This window comes from Cnephaeus nilssonii, assembly GCF_951640355.1.
Source record: "Cnephaeus nilssonii genome assembly, chromosome: 2".
Classification (NCBI taxonomy): Eukaryota; Metazoa; Chordata; class Mammalia; order Chiroptera; family Vespertilionidae; genus Cnephaeus; species Cnephaeus nilssonii.
The window spans coordinates 11594354-11612296 of NC_137073.1; the positions used below are offsets into that span (position 1 = coordinate 11594354).

A 17943-nucleotide genomic window follows, 5' to 3' on the forward strand; every position below is an offset into this window, starting at 1 on the left:
CCCTATTGAGGGATGGAACGGGGACGTAGCCTAGCTCGGGAGCCCGGAGCCCAGATTCAGGCATTCCTGGGTAGACCCAGGTCACCACTGTTTCTTGCCATGAAGCTTGAGGTAAGTCACTTACTCTCTCTGTGCCTCCATTTTCTCATCAGTAGAATAGGGATAATAACGGTACAGATCTAAGTATTAGTAACAGCCAACACTTATGAAACACTCAGAGTCTAAGCACTTTATATATATTGACTCACTTAAACTTCACAACTGCCTTATTCCCACCTTACAGCTCAGGAAACAGAGACTCAGAGAAGGGAAGATTAAGTGACGTGTTCAGTGTCACACGGCTAGATGTGGCTTAGAGATGATGCCTGGCTCCAGAACGCTCGTGAGGATTTGTTGAGCACCTACGGCGTGCCTGGCACTGCTCTTGGATCTGCAATACATTCACGAGCCAAGCACACAGCCCTGCTCTCCAGGAGCTTATATTCTAGCCCGGAGGCAGACAGTAACAAAGGAAGTGGGATGTCTGTCAGACAGTGGGACCTCAAAGGAGAAAAAAGGGAGAAGCGAGGAAACGCCCAGCGTAGGGGATGAAATTGTACGCGGGGTCAGGAAAGGCCCTCCTGCGAGGGCTGCGCTGTGGCTATTGTGGTGGGAGAGCCTTCCTGGCCGAGGCGTGGGGACCAAGACTGGTGTGCTCGGGAGCAGTGAGGAGGCCGGCATGGGGGCAGGGGGTGGGTAAGGGGTGGGGCAGGAGAGGGTAGAGGTGAAAAGGGAATGGCAATGTACCGGGCCTCGGAGGTCAGAGCCAGGGCCTGCCTTTCACTCTGAGCGAGATGCACGCCAAACTCTGGACCTGAGCAAGCCCTTCCTGAAGCCATCTGTGTGCCAGGCCCTGAGAGATGGGGACAACATGCCCCCTCCAGCACTCCACCGCTGTCGCTGGAGTGAGGCTGAGGGAGGAGGTGAGGGAAGCCTGGGCCTCTGAGTCCCGGGTGCGGATTCCTCCATCTGCAGCTCCCACCTGCGGCGGCCCCACATGAGGAGTCCCACAGAGGAGTGGGGGCAGGAAAGCTGATCAACAGATATGTTGGGGGCGCAGCTGGAGCCCAGGGTAGGTCCTGTTGGGTCTTTCTGACAGGTCTTGCCCTGTAGACTGTGAGTGAATGAGGGAAAAGTGGGCAGAATCTTCCCTAAGTTCTAGATATGAAACCCCGAGTAAAGACTTTCACCCCTGAGCCTCTATTTTTTTTTTTTTTTTTACTATAAAAGTGGGGCTGCCCTGGCCAGTGTGGCTGTTGGTTGGAGTGTCATCCCATACACTAAAAGGTGGCAGGTTCAATTCCTAGCCAGGTTGTGGGTTTGATCCCCAGCTGGGCAGGTACGGGAAGCAACTGATAGATGTTTTTCTCTCTCTCTCAAATCAATAAAATAAAAAAGTGGCATTAACATTCCCTTTCTGCTCAGGGCTTTTGAGAACTAATATTAAGAGCAAACCCTTAGTGGATACTCAGTGCCATGCATAGCATTTTACACACATTCATTCAGTTAATCCTCACTGTGACCCTACGAGGCAGGTACAGTACCATCCACCTTTTTTGTAGATGAGGGATCTGAGGCTCAGAGAGGTTAAGCACCTTGCACAAGGTCACACAGCAGGATCTAGAGATGGTACTTTTTACCACTACACCATGTTAAATGTGGGTCCCCTGCTTCTCCAGGAGACACAGGTTGGAGCTGGCAGGCATGGAGAATCTCCCTGCTATGGCAGGACTGTCCTGGGGTGGGGATTTCCGCAGCCTTGCTGGGTCCTGACCAGGAGGAGGAGGTGACCCTGTTCTGTGCAGCCCACACCCCAGCCCCCCCCCCCCCCCCAGGGCCATCCCCATACCCAGAGGCATTCAGGACATTCTCTGCCTCTCCCAGGACTGGTGAAAGCCCAGGGAGGGGAGCTGGTGTGGTGGCCAGCCCAGCCATTTGCATATCCCGGCAGGGTGTGGCAGAAGTAATGAGAACAATTAAACAGCCCCCACTGCCACCTGTGCTTTACCGGTAAGGGGTTCTTTAATCCTCCCCACAACCCTAGGAAATAGCAGTTATCATTCCCATTCCACATCAGGAGAAACTGAGGCACAGAAGACAACTGCCTTGTCCAAGGCCATGTAGCCAATGAAAGAGGTAGGATCCAAACCCAGGCAGTGTGCAGCCAGTTTCACACAAACCTCGGGGGCTCACAGAGCTGGGCTCCAATCCCCACTCCGGGTTAATGCTGTTTGCAGCACGAAATGAGAAAGCGATGGCCAGTGCTGGGCATGGAGTACCTGACATTGAAACAATGCCCCCTGCTTCCTTCCAACCCTAATATTACTAGGCGCCCAGAGTGGGGGCTGACCTGAGAGCCTGGGCCTGTTCCATCTCCAGACTGTGGCCAGGCTATGGTGGGGACTGGGAAAGGTGGGTGGATAGGAGAGGGGAGTGGGCTTTAACTGCCACAGCTTCCGGAGACCAGGGGAGGGCGGGGGAGGGGTAGTTTGGGGAAAACCCTGAGTCTATTGGGGATGCTGATCCAGGCTCTGGCCTGAGGCCCAGCTGCCTAGGGCAGAAAGCCTGGGGACAAGCCAGGCAGGCAGAGCGCCTGGACAGCAGAGCTGGGAAGAAGAGGGCCAGGGCCACCCTCCGGCAGAGCTCTGGGCCAAGGCACTGGGAGGGCCCTCACAGACCCTCAGGCTTGAACCCCAGCCACTGCACCTGGACTGCTCCCTGCTCTTAAGCACCACACAGCACCGCCTCTCAAACACCCGCTTCCCCCCTCAGGGGGATAGCACCAAAGCCCTACGGCCTCCCAGACAGGCTGTAGGGAAACCAGCTGGTTACCAAGGCTTGTCTCCCACGTGCCAGTGCAACTTTAAGTAAGAGCCCATAGTTACTGAGCACTTTGCATGTGCTGGCCCAGGTCCTAGGCCCTGTGCAGGCTTTAACTCACTCCCCCTGATGACCCTGCGGTAGGCGTTATCCTTGTTTTCCACAGGATTACACCAAGCTCAGAGGTTAAAAGACTTGCCTAAGGTCACACAGCAGCTAAGTGGGATTCAAACCCAGGCGAGGTCCAGAGCCTGTGCTCAACCACGGCGCTCTGCTGTCCCCCCACGAGGGCTGCTGCACGCGCCCTTCCAGGGCCATGCCGAGTGCCTGGTGCCCGGCGCTGGCCTCTGGCCCCTGGCCCAGCTACTTGGCCTCGCCCACTGGTTCCATTCATGTTTAGGGAATGTTGATATTTTTGAGTGACTTCTGAATCTGGGCCCCCCATCTCTCCTGCCTGACTCACACGAGAGCAGCTTGGTCTCAAGCCCTAGAAAGTCAGAACAAACCAAGAGGAAGCTTGTGGCTTCCAATTCCTCTCTGACGCATGGGTAAACTGAGCCCAGAGTGTAGTCCTCCCCCAGGAATCTTCAGCAAGACCTGGGCCTAGGACCTTGAACTTTGGCTCCTGGGAAAGTGAGTTAAACCAAGTTGTTGGTGGCTGAACCTTTCTAGCCTAGGGGAGGGGCACAGGATGGGCAAAGAGGAGAAAGTGGGGCCCGGCTATGGATACTCTGGCGGGAGGAATTCGGGCTCACTTCATCACAGCCTTAGGACCCCAGAGGGGTGCTGCTCTGTGCGTGTTCTAACGTGGCCATGGGGGAGGTAGAGAATACCCGCGTGTGCAAGACACATACAAGCGAAGGTCACCCACAGAACAAACACTTTCTGGCCTCCACCCCAAGCCTGCAGAGCCAGCTGCCAGCTCTGTTACTGAATGAACAGGCCAGGTGGGGTCGGGGGCAGGCTGGAGTGTGGTGCTCTGTTTAAAGGTCAGCACTGTCACTCATTGGCTCTTGCCTCAGCTTGCCACATCATCTGCTTTTCCAATAGGGTCCAAAATCAGTATTTGAATGTGAAATTGTGGGTTTTTTTTTTTTAGCATTGGCAACAAATGCAAATATGAGGAAAAACACTGTTTGGATCATCAAAATGTGTCCAGAAGCTGTATTTTACAACATGTGTTGTATATTATGCTGGGTCTGGGGTTAGACAAAACCGATGCAATGGGGACGAGACAGATCTGGTCCCATGTCCTGGAGACAAACTCTCACAGCACATGGGGACACATTCTACTGTCTCCAAGCCACCATGCAGCTCTCCACTCTGTGAGCCCAGGCCCGATAAAAAGGGGAGGTAGAGGCAGAGAGCTGCTCCTGAGCCATCCAATAGTGGAGCTTTTCAGGTTGGGGGATAGCACCTGGTGACGGAGGGAGTGAGGGAGGAGACAGGGAGACGAGCCAGAGGTGAAGTAGAGGATGATGAGCAATGGGAGATGACACTTGGGAGGCGGTTTAGGGCCACAATGCACAGAGCTTTGACTGCGGTTCAGTCCAGACTCAACAGGGAGCCACTGCAAGTTAGTGAGAAGGGGAGGTCTTACTCCCTGTGCCCCTCTGAACTCTTGACGGTTTCCCCTAGTCACAGTGACTCCAGTCTCTGCTTTTTAGTCTCTCCCTCCACTCCCCCGCCTGCGGGTCAGATGGCAAGGCTCTAGGCTCCCGGGAACCCACTGTGGGAATCATTTCAGAGACGGAGAGGACACACCTGGATGCTTCTTGAGGCCCAAATGCGCTCTACATCCGCCCCTCCAGCTGCAGAGTGAGTGGCTCACTCTGCCATCTCTGGGAGATGTCACACGCTTGCCCAAGATCACCCCGTCTTCGGGGCAGTTGGCTCCCCCACAGCCGGTACTGAGGGGCGTTGCCTCAACTGTCCTTGAATTTGCAGGAGGGGCTGCCAGAGACCCGGCCAGAAGCACCTCCCACCCTCCCCTGCTGACCACATCCTCCCCTTGGGTCAATGCCAGCAGCAGATGGGGTGGGGGTACTTGGTATTGGAAAGGGGGAAGGAGGAATTGGCCACGCAGCCTCAGGGACCCCAAGTCTGCAGCGGGATGGGGATCGAGTGCTTCAGGTGTGACCTGGGCAAACTGAGAACATCCCAGGGGTCTGACGATCAGGAAGGAAGATCGGGATGAAGTGAGAAAGAGAACCTTGACTCCAGTGCCTGGTACGTCACAGACACCAGATACAGTTGGTTCCATGAACAAACGAACAAAGAAACTCCTGGAGGGGCTACCTGTGCCCAGAGTCCTGCCTTCAGCACGCGGCTTGCCTGTAGAGGGCAAGGGAGGAGACTGGTGGGAACCCCAGCTGCCCAAAGTGTTTCCTCGGCACCATTCAGCCCCTTGTGATTCAGAATGTCAGCATTTCAGGGTACCGCACCCCCGGGCCTCTCGCCGTCCCGTGAGCTGCAGGGCAGGTGGCGGTACTGCCTTGTATACATCCTGGAAAGCTAACGTGATAACCCAGAACGCCCTTTGGTGTCCGGGACATGCTGACCCCATCGGTGTGGCCCTGGGTGTTTGGAGGTCAGGAGAAGGGAAGGCTGCCCCTGGGGCACTAGGGGACAGAAAAGAGCCTGACCTGCAAGGGCTTCTTCATCCAACTCCCTCCCCCCTCCCCCCACCCCAGAAACCAGTGCCTCACTTTGGGAAGGGCTTGCCTCCTCCCTGTCCTGCAGGAGCACAAGGTGGCCTGGGTGAAGACCCCCCCCCCCCCCGCACTGTGGCCTGGTGGGGGGCAGTGGTCAGAGAGAAAATACGGCATTCCCACCCATTCTCTCAAACACACCCATTCACTGCCCTCTCAGACAAAGACACACACCCAAAGCCCCAGCCATCACCCTAGAGCCACACACTACGGGTCCCCTGACCCGTGAACACCCCCAAATCTTCTCCCAGGAGTGACTTCACTTGAGAACTCAGCCTGGCCATGGGGGTCAGGGGGCGGGGGAGGAATACAAATACTCCAAAGACTGAGGATCCAACAGCTCCGGGCTCTCAGGTGTATTTTTTGGGGGTGGGGGGTGGGGGGTGGGGGAGGGAACTCTACCCTCTTTTCCCCTCTCCGTGGCGCAAGGTGCTCTGCCACCATCCCTCCCGTGGGGCCGGGGAGCTGGTCCCCGAACCCCAAGGCTAGGGTGAGGAGTGGGGGAAGGGAGGAGGGGGCGCGGCTCCTCCAAGCGAGACACAAAGAGACGTCCTTCAGCCTCGGCTCCATGGCGACGCTGGGGAGGGGGCAGTGCGCGCCCGACAGCACCATCCCCACCTGCAGGTCTGGGGGCCTCGGGGGCCACTCACCTGCTGCTCCTCACCTGGGCCTGGCTTACCTGGGCGGGGGCCGCGGGGACGCCGCGGCGGGGGGCCTGGGCGCCGTCTCGGTTTCCGTCCGCCCGGCCCGGGGGCTCAGGGCGCACCACCACCGGCTGGGATGCGAGGGGCGCCGCGAGGGGCTCAGTCGCTCGGGTCCTGGAGCTGTGAGTGTGAGTGTGAGTGTGAGTGTGAGTGTGAGTGTGTGTGTGTGAGTGTGAGTGTGTGAGTGTGTGTGTGTGTAGGGGTGTCCCCGAGGCCTCTTGCTGGTGAGGAATAGCTCTTCTGTCCTCAGGTCCCTAGATTTGGGGTTCGTGTACCGGAATTGGGGGATCTAGGACTCCCTGACGTAGGGGCGTCCTGAGCTGGGTCTTCGTGCCTTGAGGTGTGGAGTTGTATTGACCAGGATCTTGAGAGGGGGTGCCTCGCTCCCGGACAGGGGGGTCACTGCGTTCTAGGTCTTGGGGGGCGCCCGGATGGAAGAGGGGGAGTCTTCGCGGCACCGTAGGGACGTCGCTGTCTTCTGAATACGGAGGAAGTCTTCGCCGTCCCCGGCGGGGGAGTCGTTCTGTGTGGGATCTGGAGGCCTCCCCCCGCTTTCCTGGGGTTCTCTGGGTCTGGATGTAGTGGGGGATCCCCACGCTCCCGGCTGCGGGGGCTCGCTGCGTCCCGGCCGCCCGCAAGGGCTGGGAGGAGGCCCCTCAGCCGCTCGGGGGCTCCGTCGCCGCCGCTACGAGCAGCCCGGCCCCGCGGTCCCGGACGCCGGCCTGGTCCGGGCTCTGCCTGCGGCTCGGGCTCGCGCTCCGCCCGGCGCTCCGGCCCCGGTCCCGGCGCCCGCCCGGGCTGCGCTCCATCGCGGCATCGCGGCTCCGCCCTCCGCCCCGCGCGCACCTGCCGGCCCGGCTCGCGGCTCCACCCTCCGCGCCGCGCGCCGCCGCCCCTTTGTCCGTCCCGCTCGGTGCGCGCCCTTGCGCACGCGCACTCGCCCGGCGCGCGCTCTCCCTCCCGCCGCGCCGACCCGCCGCGCGCCACGGGGCGCAGATTCTCCCCGCGCGGAGGGAGCAGCGCGCGGCGCCCCCACCCCGCTTTCCGGCCCCGCTGGGTCCTAGCGCCGAGGCTTCCTCTCTATCCTCCCACCCCGTCCTTTCTAGGTCAGAGCCCACGAGGGGGCTAGAACGAGGTTAGACAGGACTCGGGGGAGTCTGAGAGGGTCACCTGGTCTATCCTCCTGGCCCTGCGGGACCAGATTGTCCCAGACTGTCCCAGTCTGTCCTTGTGGGGTGGAGCCTGTGTCTATTTCAAGGAGGGAGACATCAAAGCTCTGCAATAGGATATGCATTCATTTATATCCGTTCTTCTGTCTTCCATGCAACCACGCAGCCACCTATGCATCCATTCATGCATGCAGCTATCCATCTACTAGTATGCTTCCATCCATCCTATTTGAGCAAGACCTCGAGAACTAACAACCTACCCAGAGAAGGGGTCATAAACTGGGGCTTTGGGGGTCATGGCCAGCCCAGGCCGCCTTCTCCACCGATTGTAAAAGGCAGTGACCTTTTGGAATGCGCAGTGCTCACCAGGCAGAAGGGAGGGAAGGGGGTTCCAGGCAGAGGGAGCTCCATGTGCAAAGGCGTCCCCCAGGTGTGAAGGAACATTGTTCGGCCTGTAAGGTGGATGAGGACAGAGACGAGATAGGGACCGCTATTCTGTCTCTTTTTAGCCTCCTCCACGCAGCCCCAGCAACACTGCCTCCCTAAGGAGAAGTTCCCCCAAACCCCATACCTTCTCTATTTCTTCCAACTCTTTGCTCAGGGCTGAGTTATTTTATTTTATTTTTTGTTTGTTTTCACCCAGCATACTCTTCCCAACCACCCTGACTTTTTCTAGAAGTTTCAGAGCCAGGGGTTGCAAACTCAGGTACTTATAGGTCACATACCTTAGTGACGGGGGCCAGGGGTCAGGTGGTAGGGAGTGGTGGAGATGAGGCAAACTGGAGCATTGTGGGCCCTTCATGGATAGATAGCTTTTTCAACAGAAGCAGGGAATCCATATTCTAACAAAACATCTTCTAAATCTCCCAAAACTCAGAAATACTGAATGGACCAAATGAAACCTTCTTTTGGGCCAAATCTGGCTCATGGGCCATCAGTATGAAACCCCTGCTAGCGAGAACATTGTCTTAGTTCCTCACTCGCCTCCCTCCTGCCTCTACCTAGACTTTCCTTCTTTTTCTAGAATCCAACTCCTATGTGCCATCAGCTCTGTAACATACAAAGTGGATTGGGTTGCTCCTCTACTTAAAATTGCCAATGACTCCCAGTTACCTCTAGGGCAGTGGTCGGCAAACTCATTAGTCAACAGAGCCAAATATGAACAGTACAACAATTGAAATTTCTTTTGAGAGCCCAATTTTTTAAACTTAAACTTCTTCTAACACCACTTCTTCAGAATAGACTCGCCCAGGCCGTGGTATTTTGTGGAAGAGCCACACTCAAGGGGCCAAAGAGCCGCATGTGGCTTGTGAGCCGCAGTTTGCCGACCATGGCTCTAGGGCAAATGTCCTGGCGTTCAACCCCTTAGCCTATGACCCCTACTGAAGCTGCCTCTTCTCTGTTCAGCCTTGACCTCAGCCAGTGTGCCTAAAACCTCTCTTTCTCACACCTCTGCGCCTTATACACTTTGCTTCCTGTCTAGAATATTTTATTCCCCAAAACAGGGATCCTCCAAGACACCTCCTCTATATCTCCCTTTCCTCTCTCACCCCTCCCTGTCCCACCAGTGTTCCCAAGTTTCAAATTTCACCCTAATTTTGTTCTAATCCTCTTCATGTAAGGCCTTTTTTTTTTGCCTCAAACTAATGGAGAACTATGAGTCATTGGGCCAGCAGTAGAGGGAGGCTAGAGAAAGAGGAAGAGGGAAGGCATTTTTTTTTTCCCTTTCTTTCTTTTCTTTTTAAAAAAAATGTTTTCAGCCTGGCTCAGTGGTTGATCATTGACCTATGAACCAGGAGGTCATGGTTCGAATCCTGATCAGGGCATAAGTCGGGGTTGTGGGCTCAGCCCCCTGTGTGGGGTGTGCAGGAGGCAGCCGATCAGTGGTTCTCTCTTATCATTGATGTTTCTATCTCTCTCATTCTCCCTTCCTCTCTGAAATCAATCACAAAATATTTTTATTGATTTTTTTTTTTTTTAAAGAGAGAGGAAGGGAGAGATGGAAACATTGGTGAGAGAGAAACATCAATTGGCTGCCTCCTGCATGCCCCCTACTGGGGATCGAGCCCACATCCCGGGCTTGTGCCTTGACTGGGAATTGAATGGTGACCTCCTGGTTCGTAGATCAACGCTCAACCACTGAGTCACGCTGGCCCGGCTCCATTGATTTTTAGAGAGGGTGGAAGGGAGGAGAGAGAGAGAGAGAGAGAGAGAGAGAGAGAATGACAGAGAGAGGTGTTTCTGGCTTGTTGGCCTGCGTTATGAAGGTCTTGTTGTATAGGAAGGACCCTCCCCCACGGCCACCATCATGCCCAGGATGTTGCTGCTGGTGACCAGCCCCTAAGCGTCATCAGGGACCCTGGTGGCAAGGTGACTGAGCCGCTCAGAGCTGTTTGGGTGTGGAGAGCTGAAGATGATGATATTTTGGGCAAAGGTTACAGAAGAAGCTGCTAACAGGAGCTCCCCGGGCCCCAGGGAGCCCAGGTCTAGTCGTTGCTGAGAAGGAACCCAGGAGTCCCTCCAGAACCCGCGAGGGTCAGACCAGACAGCGAGACAGCGGGCAGCGCCGCCGGGCGCACAGCCGCTGGGGCGAGGGAGCTCTGCGTCTCCCCGTGCCTTTTTGGAGAGCTTATTCTGAAGTGAGAAACACAGTGTTCCAGCAAGAGTTCTGATGAGTTCCCACCTCTTATGTGGAAACACAAGCGTGACCCGGCCAGCAGGATGCCACTGATGCTGGCAAGTGCCCGCGCCCGCCCGCTGCGCAGGGAGGGGAGGCCTGCCCTGTGTGACAGCGCAGAGCTCTGAGTCGGACTTGCTGCTTTGAAGGGAATTCTGTTTCTTGCAGCTAAAAGCCTGCCAACTGACACAAGGAGAACGTCTCCTCAATAATGGGGTGCTGCCCTTGGGAACAAAATGCAGGAAATGGGCCTGGGGTGGGGCAGATAATGGGAATTCATCCTCCTCTGTCATTTCTTTTTTTTTTAATTAAAAACATCGGACACAATTATGATAAAATGTTTACATTGATTCTAGCTGTGGATCTGCACAGGTTTTCACTTTTCTGCATTTTCTTTCCAATAATTGAAGTGTTTTTATTTATTTTTTATTTTTAAAAAAAATATTTTTAGCCCTGACTGGTTTGGCTCAGTGGACGGAGCGTCGGCCTGCGGACTGAAGGGTCCCAGGTTCAATTCCAGTCAAGGGCATGTACCTTGGTTGCGGGCACAGCCCCAGTGGGGGGTGTGCAGGAGGCAGCTGACTAATGTCTCTCTCTCATCGATGTTTCTGACTCTCTATCCCTCTCCCTTCCTCTCTGTGAAAAATTAATAAAATATATTTTAAAAAATATTTTTATTGAGAGGAAGGGAGAGGGAGAGATAGAAACATCAGTGATGAGAGAGAATCATTGCTCAGCTGCCTCCTGCACACCCTACACTGGGGATCGAGCCCACAACAAGGCACGCACCCTACCTGGGAATTGAGTCGTCGTGACCTCCTGGTTCATAGGTTGATGCTCAACCACTGAGCCACGCCGGCTGGGCTGGAAGTGTTTTTAAATGGGATCTTGAAGAAAACCCCAAATAACGTTTCCATTGTGTGATTCTGTGTTCTAAAACCAGGTCCAAGAACCATCTAAAATGACCTCATTTCTGACTCGGAGAAGCGTGGGAGCGGGGAGTACATTTGAGCGCCTGGTCCCTTGGCACCCGTGCCCGTTGCTCTGGTGGCTCTGAATGCTGGTGCCCGTGGGACTGGATGTGGCTGTTTCTCTTGGAAGGTGTGGAGTGAGGACTGGATGGGTCTCCTCTCCTCTCCACTGTCTTTGGTTCCAGGAGCGGGAGCACCGTCTGGGACCCTCAGAACCCAGGCAGGGCTACTCGAGAGGGTCCAGTCCCAGCGCCCTCCTTGGGGAAGGGTCACCAAGCACCCCGGGGCCGTAGGCCTTTGGGAGGAAACGAGGCGGTCTGGTCCACCCCCTGGGGACTGGCTTTGAACATGTCCTAGTTTGGATTTCCCAGAAACAGACCCTGCACAAGCCGATTCAAGAGCAGACAGTTGACTTGGCAGGCGATCCCGGGGAGGCCAGTGGAGAAGAAAATGGGAAGGCAGTGACCAGGGGCGCATTATCAGGCAGGGTACCACTGCCAGCAACTGGCGGCGAACCCCTGGGGGCTCTCAGAGACCGTGTAGAACAGTGATGGGCAACCTTTTGAGCTTGGTGTGTCAAACTTCGCCAAAAAACTGAGCATAACTCCGATAGTGTATCACTTTGAGGAAAAACATTATTTCGCAAATGTTTCATCCTCAGGAGCAGCAAATGTTTCATCCTCGGCATGCGGCCGCCTCAGCGGCCGCGTCATCAGAAATGGCTACGCGTGTCAGTGCTGACACGCGTGTCATAGGTTCGCCATCACTGGTGTAGAACATGCATGGACACGCACAGCACATGTGTTACATCCCAGCTCCTGTCGGTCCTCGGTGGCAGCTGCTGGGGGAAGGCAGTGCTGTGGCTGTGGGCAGAGCAGACTGGAGCAGAGAAGGCCCTGGGGCCGGGGAGGTGGGGGTGGGGGGTGGAGAGAAGAGGATGCTGCCAAGTTGGAGTGGGGAGGGGGCAGGGAGCTGTGGGCGGGGAACAGACCACCAGTCTGCTACAGACGACCAGCCCTTAGACCAGGGCCCTGGGTCTGGCTTGATGCCCACCCGTTCCAAGTGGAGTAGAACTCTGCTATTCAGTATCAGATGCCCCCCATCTTTGAGCAACAGAACCCAGCGTTCCTTTGGGAACCCACATTCCTTGACATGCCCTTCTGTGCTCATTAGGGGTTCTGATGGAGGGGCTTACCTGGTGGGCTCGAGGGGCGGCTTGCAACTCAGCCCGCTGGCCATCCTGATGGTCTCTGAGGTGGAACTGTGCCCCACGCCAAGCCCATTGGGTGGGACTCCCTTCCCATCGCCCTGGCAGAGGGTGGGTGTCGGCCTGGAGCCGCTCCCCGGGGAGGCCCCCTGGCGGAGGAAGCCAGCACAGCAGACAGCGGAGCCAAGAGACGGAGGAGTCAGAACCTCCTGCCATCACCTGAGCCCCTGGGCCCAGCCAGGCCTGAAGGCGGGCTTTCAGGCGTGCAATCCCAGAGCCCGTTTCATGCTTTTGTCAGCTGGACTCGGGGCCCTGTCAATTGCAGCCCCGATGCTCTTTGCACCGAGTATAAATGTGGATTTCTAAAGGGCTCAAACATGCAGGGGTAAATGAAAGAGTCTCCTCTCTGTCCCCATCATCACTGTTGCCTCAGCATCCCAGTTTGTGCAAGGGGGTTCTCAGAGGGGGCTCAGCCTGCCCAGGAGTCCTTGAGTCCTTGGAGACCAGCTCCTTCCCCCTAAGGGTGGCTGTTCTTGGGGCCACGTGAGGAGCTGGGGGGCTCATAGCTGAGCGTGCGGAGTGGGTGCCTGGGCGGCCACATGGGGCCCCTTTCCTGCTGAGCTTTGGGAACCTCTGGGCTCCGGCCGAGGCATCCATGCAGTCCTTCATTCACACGTGTTAGTGGGCACCTACCAGGTGAGGACTGTGAGATGGAAGGGTGGGCTAAGTGGACCATCCTCGCCTTCCGGAGTTTCCACTCTTGTGGGGGAGACACTACACTGATCACCCCAAAACATGTGCAATGGTGAGATAAAGAGGCAAAGGGCCGTCCCAGTGTTCAGGGCCCCATTTGCCTCTTCCCACTCCCTTGCTGATTGGCCATCTCCCCCCGGAGCCTGCCCAGCCGCTCAGATGCTCTTCCTCCTTCAGGATCGTGTCCTCCTCAACTCCAGCTCCAGGAAGCCTCGCCTGGTGTCCGACCTGCGTCCCGCCTGCTGCCAGCACAGCCCACTTGCTTTGCTTTGTTTGGGTTCTAGGGCAGGTCAAGGGCAGCTGAGCTCCTCCCACAAAAGCTTTTTTTAATTTTAAATTTGTATTGATTTTGGAGAGGAGAGGAGAGGAGAGGAGAGGAGAGGAGAGGAGAGGAGAGGAGAGGAGAGGAGAGGAGAGGGAGAGAGCTGGAAACATCAATGATGACAGAGAATCATTGATCGGCTGCCTCCTGCACACTCCCCACTGAGGATCGAGCCCACAACCTGGCCATGTGCCCTGACTGGGAATTGAACCATGACCTCCCGGTTCATAGGTCGATGCTCAACCATTAAGCCACCCTGGCCGGGCCCAAATGCTCTTCATGCCATCTCCCTGCTCAGGATTGAGTCTCTAGACATTTATTAGGCATCTAGAGTAAGCCAGGCACTCCCACAAGGCGAGGCCTTCCCCCAGGTGGAGAAACTGAGGCACAGAGTATAGAGGTTCTGGAGAGGGAACGGGACACACTGGTATGCGCCCTTCTTGCTATTCATCCCTCTACCCTCGCTCAGGCCGGGGGTCCCTCCCAGTCAGCATCCCAAGTGCAGGTCCCAGGCCTTGTCCACTCCTGGCATCCCAGATCCTGCCTGGGGGTCCCCCTGACGCCTAGGAACAGCCCCCTCTGGCTTTCCCCTCCATCCTCCAGCCCCTCACCCTCAGGACCTCTGTTCACCCCAACCCACTTCTGTAACAGCACAGATCTGTGCCAGGCCGGGCTCCGAGCATTTTACGCATGTCAACTCATTTTTTAAAATTTTTAAATCTTTATTGTTGAAAGTATTACATATATCCCCTTCTCCCCCTCCTCTCCATTGACCCCTTCTAGTCTGCCCCCTATCAACTCATTTAAACCTCACAATAACACTGAAGTGGTATGTATGGTCAGTATGTATCTAAGACAGAATGAAGCGTTCGCTGAGGTTCACACACTAGCTGGGACTCGAACCCAGGCAGGCTCCAGGCCCCTAACCCCCTGCTGCTCAGCCCATCCATCCACGCCAGCCTCACCTCCGCCTCACATCCGATTTCATTTTATACATTCCATCCCTCTCCCCACCCACCTCCCTGTTCACACTCCAGCCTCTGGGCTGCCCGGGCGGGGCACTGTCTGGTGCGCTGGGCCTAAGGGAGGGACACAGGTGGAGGCCTCATCCGCGCCCCGTGCCCTGCCTGCCGGAGGCGGAGGCGAGACGTGGCTGAGCCAGGGGCCTGGAGGAGGTGGGCAGGGTAGGAGCAGGAGGGGGCTGGGTGGAGCCGGCCTGTAAGCCCTAATTAAGTCAGTTAATTAGGTGGGGAGGAGAAGCCTGTGGGAGTAAACGAGCTTGGCTAATTAAGTGGATCCTGGAGAATTGTTCAAATTCTAGGCTGGGAGAGATGGGGGCTTAGGTGGGATGGACGGGGGGGGGGGGGGGGGGGGCAGGGGGGACGAGATGCCCGGTGCCTCCCGGTGTCATCGAGGTCTGCAGACACCACTGGGGTCGCAGGCCACTGAGGAGGCCACTCCCAGGACCTGTGGGAACCACCAGGGACTGCAGCCACCGAGGTCTGGTCTGAAGTTACCTCCTCAGGGCCATGTACGCTGCTGACACCTGGGCCTGAAGTCACCATCAGGCCTGGTCTCCTGTCGCCCATCCCTCAAGGCTTAAAGCTAGTCCCTCTTTGGACATTTCAGGGGGCAGGCATCGGGCCCTGACCCAGGACCCTTCAGAGGACCCATGACCACCACCTACACGTCGACCCATGATTTCGTTGGCAAAGCACGTGCTCACCCGCTGTCTCTGCCAGAGGGAGACGTGTGGGGCACGGACCCCGCTGACGGATGAGACCCCTGAGGCCAGGGAGGAAGGGGCGTGCCTTCCTCATCCTCAGCCCCTGCTCATAAGCAGGCCCCGGAAACGCCCGGGGACGGGGAACGTTCTCTTCCCGGCCTGGGCCGGTCACCGGGGAGAGGGAGACGGCAGCCGTCTCAGGAGCGAGGGCGTTCTCTCCGTGGGCCCGTTTCTCTCTAATTGCAGGGCCCTGGGTTACAGCAGCAGCTCCCAGGCATGAAGCACTTAGCATGTGAGGTGTGCGCACCTGACACCAGGGCCGGTACACACAGAAAGGGAAGGGGGAGGGTCCCTTTCAGAAAGCAGGAAAACGCTTTTTCTCTCTGCCCAGGTCTCTCTCTCAGGCTGTCATGGTGTTTCTTTACATTTTTTTAAAAAAATATATTTTTATTGATTTCAGAGAGGAAGGGAGAGGGAAAGATAGAAACATCAATGATGAGAATCATTGATCGGCTGCCTCCTGCGCCCCCCACTGGGGATCGAGCCCGCAACCCAGGCATGTGCCCTTGACCGGAATTGAACCCGGGATCCTTCAGTCTGCAGGCTGACGCTCTCTCCACTGAGCCAAACCAGCGAGGGCTCTTTAAATTCTTTAAAATTGATTTTAGAGAGAGGAAGGGAGAGAGAAAGAGAAACATTGATTGGCTGCCTCCTGCATGCACCCCAGCCAGGGATTGAACCCACAACCTGGGTATGTGCCAGACAGGAAATCAAACCCGTCACCCTTTGGTGTACCAACCGACGCTCCGAGCAACTGAGCCACACCGGCCAGGGCTGTCATGGGGTTTCTTATTTGCTTTTTAATGTCCTGCTCCCGTGGGCACAGGGATAAATGTGGGACCAGAGCAGGTCCTCGCAGGAGCCCCAGGCCACCTATTACACACCTGACACTGATCTTCACCCCCAGGTCCCTGCCAGACAAAGGACAGTGCAGTGACTGGGTGGGGGCAAGGAGGGGGTGCCGAGAGCCCCCCAGGACATGGGAGGGCGGCATGCTCCTGGGCACGCTACACTGTCCCATCAGACCTCACTTACAAACCCAAAAATGAAAGGATCGGCACAGCAAGATGCCAACCACAGAGCACCAAGCCCCAAGTCTTGTGCCACTGCACCGCCACCCCGTGTGACACGCAGGCTCTGACTCAGGGCCCAGCCCTGCAGCTCGGCATCCTCGGCACTGTTATTGCCGCCATTTTACATGTTCATGCATGCATGCATTCATTCATTCATTCAATTACCAGATATTTATCGCGTGTCTCCTGTGTGCTGGGCACTGTTTCCGATAAACAAAATAGAAGACTCCTACCCTCATCCATTCTAGTGAGGGAAGAAAACAGCAAACAGGGAATGGACTTAAACGATTATGCTTCAAGGGATGTGTGAGGGAGATGAAGCCAGGAGGGACAGAGCGCCCAGGGAGGTCCTCGCAGAGGCTACCTTTGAGCAGAAGCTCGCGGAGGTGAGAGCGGGGCGGGCCGTGTGCTGTGGGGTGGGGCCAGGTGCAGTAAACCAGCCAGAGGGAGCGGCAGTGCAAAGGCCCCCCCCCCCCCCCCCCCGCCGCGGCCAGAGTGCCCTTGGAATTCGCTTCACCATCCCCAGGTGGCTGAGTCCTATGGGGTCGCCGAGGGCAACTGCAGCCTGGCAACTGCCAAGGCCAGGGACCACCCGGGCTGGGGCCGTGGGTGACCTGGAAGGCACTAGCTGCAGAGGGGCGGGCAGAGTTCAGCGAGGAGAGTGGGGCTGGAGCGTCTCCCCACGCACACATTGTCCCGTTTTGGGCTCATGGGGAGAGCCCAGGCCCAAGTCTTGGCCTTTGCAGGCGGGAGCATGGGAGGAGATGGAGGCGAGGGGGATAGTCTATTCAGGGCCAGCCTGAGCCTGGGCTGTGACCTGAGTGAGGTGGGAGGCGTGTGTTAGGTCTCAGTAGGCTTCCTCTGGCTGCTGTGGGAAGACAGACTGTGGGGGGAAGAGTGGAAGTGAGAGGGTTCTGCACCCAGCCAGGTGGGAGAAGACAGCTACTCGCAGGAGGTGCAGGGGAGGCAAGGAGTGGCAGGATCTGCTGACGGACTGGACAGTGGGGAGGTGTGTTGTGTGTACGCATGTGCAATTTGCCCTGGGCAGCTGGACCATGAAGTTTTATGAACAGCTGAGGACCCTGAGCAGCTCTCTGGTCTCCAGGATTCTTTGTCCCTGAGGGTCTGCTGTCATTTCTGGGGTACCCCACCCCTCCATCTCTGCACTTCTGCCTGCCGGCGGCCAGTGCTGCAAGGCTGCCGTGTGGACATGTTTGCACGAACCCTCTCAGGCACAGTTCCTACAGTTCTCCCTGCACAGGTTGCCACTGAGATCCTCGCAGGGACCGTGCTGACTGGAGAGCCCCGCCCACCTGAATGGCGGCTTTCCCTCCCCTGTGGCCCACTGCTGTCATGTGGGAACGTGGCCTCGGATGCTCAGAGCTTCCAATTTTTCAAGAGAAGTTAGAAATCCGGATCTTAGGATGTCACATCCTGATTTTTTAAATACTGGCAAATCATTTTTAAAAAGTCTGAGCTGGCTAGACCCTCGCGAGAGCAAGGGCAGAACAGAGGCTGCTGGGGTGGGCAGAGGCCCACAACCTCGGGGGGGGGGGTGGGGGGGGGAGGCCTCTGCACACCTGAGGACGAAGACACCACTGGTCTGCCAGGAGGGGGCAAGGGGCAGCTGGGAGAATGGCTGGGAAGATGCACCCCTTCTAAGCCCCGTGGGCCCAGGCAGTGCCCATGGGTCACACGGTTACCAGGCGAG

General features: G+C 56.9%; 1 protein-coding gene across 2 annotated transcripts in view; it reads right to left on the reverse strand.

Annotated features, from left to right (window-relative positions):
• The window catches only part of SBK1 (SH3 domain binding kinase 1), a 53653-nt gene that overhangs the window by 15468 nt on the left and 20242 nt on the right, over positions 1-17943 (reverse strand). Inside the window, exon 1 of one of the 2 annotated variants that reach the window (XM_079800465.1) lies at positions 6250-6376. The exons of the other annotated variant lie outside the window; for it this stretch is intronic. The gene's annotated coding sequence lies outside the window, so the exon portion shown is untranslated. Of the gene's footprint in view, positions 1-6249; positions 6377-17943 lie in introns of those variants that run through there. 2 annotated transcript variants of the gene reach the window in all.